Genomic DNA, 3,978 nt, shown 5'->3' with positions numbered 1-3,978 from the left:
CTTGCTTAGGCAGGCCAGGGTTGAGTCGGGAATCGAATCCGAGATCTCCGGGATGTGAGTCAGGCGCGCTAGGCACTGAGCCACCGGAGGCCCCGCAATTTCACTTAAAGTCAATCTTTTATTGTTATGTTATGTATATATTTTGATAAATTTTAAATATGCTTCTTACATATTGTTTGTTGTTTTGCTTTCTTCAAAACGCAGCAAAAACGAGCAAATCTCTAAAGGACTTTTTGTCTAGTTTCGGTACGTTCGGAAACAGCACTCGAGCAGCTCAAGCATCGTTCTATCTTTGTTTAACTTTTAGTAAATAACAAAGATAGAACGAGCTTAGAGTTCGCGAAAAAATGTTTTGAGAAAGATTGAGTTTCGAACTTTGATAGTTTTATAAATTATTATGACAATAATTTAATGTTAATTATTTCAAAAGAGTACGCAGTATGACATCAAAAACTATATGCATTGCTCAAGAAAGACCAGCAAATGCCTTAGCCCTTAATAAAGATAATAGCCAGGTTGTGATAGCCGGTCGTAACGGTGTGTTTTTTTAGTATAAATATATATTTTTTGGAGAGATAGATATGTGTGCGTGTGTTGTAATTTTGAGAGAGAACGCAAGGGGCACGAAACAGAGTATGTCCTTTTCTACGTGGGCATCGGCCCCCGCGCGATATCCAATGAGAGCTCTGATTTTCGGAAAAAATAAAGCTCTCATTGGATATCGCGCATCGCGTCATCGCGCTGATCTGCAAGAGCCATAAAGCTGGGAGCACATACTTTTGCATAAGCGCATAACCATAAGCATAAGGAAATTGATTGGTCCATAAGTATGTGCATAAAGAAATGGACCAATCAATTTCCTTATGCTTATGGTTATGCGATTATGCAAAAGTGTGTGCTCGAGCCCTATTTCGGACCACAGCCTATGCATGAAGCAAGCGCCACGATTGTTCGAACTATGTTGTCAACATAGCATTTGCATCTGTAGATAAATCAAGTGGGTTTAGAGATAAATAAAAAAAGAATCTTGTATCAACTATATATTTAAATCAAACATTTGATGTAAATTTGTGTAACGTTTCTATTTTTTCCATGAAGTACATTATAGAATTTTATAATATTTTAATTTTTTGTTAGACGTATGTATATATATTTAAGATAATGTTATATATTTCTGTGAAACTATGTTCTTCCAGCTATACTTCTCTCTTTTATCATTCTTATATAGATTATTGTCTCTTTTACTCTCTCTAGTCATAGTATTATATTTTTTTTAAAGTCGTAGTAAATTACATACAAATTCCTATAATAAAAAAATCAGACTATTTTCGATATATTTCTATCGGATATCATATATTTGGAATATCGAGAATAAACTCTCTACATCCCTCGTAAGACTTATCGTTCCCAAAAATATGCCTATATAGAGACCATGAAAATAACTATGTCTATCTTCATTCTCCATACTTCATGATTCAGTAGCGTATTTATATATTTTAATGTCTTTTAATTTAAGGTTTATGTTTAAATTGTTTTACGTTTAATGTTTATCATCTTTAATTATTTCTTTCCATGTAAATTAGCAAAGATTTGACTGTCAAGATACGAGTCATATTTCTCACGCATTTAAAACTGAAAGTGTTTGCCTAATTCTAAGCTTTATTTATTCAAAGTGCAAACCTCATTCAATGTAAATAAAACATACAATCATGACATTGGTTTCTTCGAAATCAAAATCTGACTGTTATTATACACAGGAAAAAAAAATAAATAGAAAAAACTGGAGGGGATCTAAAATGCGCGGTAAACACGAGGGCCCCAAGGATCCTCTACTCCGTCACATAGCAAAGTACGACGAAACGTGTTTGCCACGTGGAGTGGGGAAACTCGTTCGCCAGGCGAAGGAGAGGAGGCGAAACTCGTTCGCCGGGCGGAAGAAGAGAGGGAGGAAACGCGTCTCATGCGAAACAGAGAGAGGGAAGGAACGTCGAGGGCGAGACCGAAGTGAAGGGAAGGGCTGAGAGCGGCTCGAAGCGAACGAAGAGCGGCTGCTACGAGCAAGTCTGTGGCCGCTCGGGCATTGGCGCAGATCTCTCACGTTCGGTTCACGCGGCGAGAGAAACGCGGCTCTCCACCAACGGTGCATAAGTGTGGTGTACACTCTCGCGCGAGCGCCGTTGACGTGCGTCACTCTCGGAATACACATTCTCGAATATCGCGAAAGACTCTTCTTTCAAACTACAACTGTGCGCGAGTGTTTACGAGAACAAGAAAGGAATTGCGAGAAAGAAAGAGAGAGAGAGAGAGAGAGTGCGTGGTTTCTTTTCTATCCGATGGGATTTTTCTGATGCCCTCACGGTGCGTGATCCACCAGCATCGATTGAGAAAAAATCGCCCTGTTCCGGTTTTCGGATAACTCGCACGTGCGGACACAAGGAAGCAAGGTGTGTATTATTGTGTCCTTAATGCATCGCGACGACGAGGATTGCGACGGTTATCGGCTCGCATGCTTTACCGGAGATCGATCGTTCTCCAGGTCAAGCCGACTCTCGTTCGTCCGCGCCGGCGTGCGTCCGTGGAATCCAAAATTGCGAAATCGGCGAACGAGACTGACGATTTGCCTCGAGAGCCGGTAGTCGCGTATATTGATTTACTTTCCGATAAATGCTAATGAGAAAAATCGTGATGAATCTAAATCGTCATCGTATCTAATTCAAGTCCAAACAATTAGAAACAGATCCGACGAAATTACGCATGATTCTATCTATTGCAAAAAAATATGGATTTATAACGGCCTATATGAAAAGCGAATATAACTGAAGGATGAAGGATTGCTCGGTAAAAATTTATAAAACAAACTAATGAGGAATATTTTTAAGTCTTAGGAAAACTTTACAATAGTGGCTCGTCAAAATTGATTATAAATTTTTTTTCGTTATGGTATAAAAATATATAAGCTCTGTGTATTTTATAATAGTGTTATCACGATTGATCGAAAATTATCCGATAACGATTTACTAAATTTACAAAGCTCTAATTAATTAAATATAAACAAGTTTAAGGAAAAATTAATAAAAAAAATTTTTTATGCAAATTGATATTTGTCAAATATGTTCTTTCGAAAAGAAGAGAATATATTTGGACATTTAATTGTAAATATATATCCGTTCTTAAATATGAAAGTATATTATATATTATTATTAATACGATTATATATCTCCCCGACACGGTTAAGAATATAATTTGACAATAATAATTGCCGTAAGCATTTGTTAACAGATTGCCGTGTTGTATAATAATTGGCTTAAGCATAAAATGATCCTTCACGCCGATTTTCCGTAACAAATGCTGCGGTAATTTTAACGGAATATAATCCACAAGAGAGAATTCACCGTGATCTAAACAGCCGCGCAACGCAAAGTTTAACAATTTTCCATGTCTAATTGATCGATTTGATAGACGTTTTGCTTATTTCACGTGCAAATCAGCGTGATACGTAGAAATTTGGCATATTGATATCCTAAAATCCAACTCGATATGTAATTTCGAAAAAACATACTTTTTCGTAGACATATAATCGAGTTTTTTTTTTTTTATATTTCTATATTATACATAGATCTGATACGTTCGATCGCACTTTACGAAATACGTATTTGCACGATTTCTAAAAAATAAGCATACCAACAAGTAAGCGAGACACACCACGAGTTTCCTTTTTCCTAGTCACGCTCGAATTTTTCTTTTGCTTGCAACACGTCCTGTTGTTATTACGGACTATAAATATAATTACGAGCATATGTAAAACTTATGCCAGTGTTGTACAAGTATTTTAATGAGACGCGTTGTATTTTATCTTGAAGAGACTGTTCTATTGGCATTTATAGTTCGGATAATTACTGATCATTATGCAAATGTTTCTTTCTTGCGTATCGATAGAATGCAACTGCAGCGAGGAACGTTATTTCTAGAGGAAAAAAA

The 3,978-nt window shown here is 36.7% G+C and overlaps 1 protein-coding gene across 1 annotated transcript in view; it reads left to right on the top strand.

Annotated features, from left to right (window-relative positions):
* Positions 1 to 1,923: 1,923 nt before the first annotated feature.
* The window catches only part of LOC115239472 (spectrin beta chain, non-erythrocytic 5), a 73,341-nt gene continuing 71,286 nt past the window's right edge, over positions 1,924 to 3,978 (top strand). The window contains exon 1 of the mRNA XM_029814016.1: positions 1,924 to 2,444. The gene's annotated coding sequence lies outside the window, so the exon portion shown is untranslated. The remainder of the gene's footprint in view (positions 2,445 to 3,978) is intronic.

The sequence above is a fragment of the Formica exsecta genome, unplaced genomic scaffold (assembly GCF_003651465.1).
Source record: "Formica exsecta isolate Colony F162 unplaced genomic scaffold, ASM365146v1 scaffold38, whole genome shotgun sequence".
Lineage (NCBI taxonomy): Eukaryota > Metazoa > Arthropoda > Insecta > Hymenoptera > Formicidae > Formica > Formica exsecta.
This window is presented reverse-complemented; position numbering and strand designations above follow the sequence as displayed.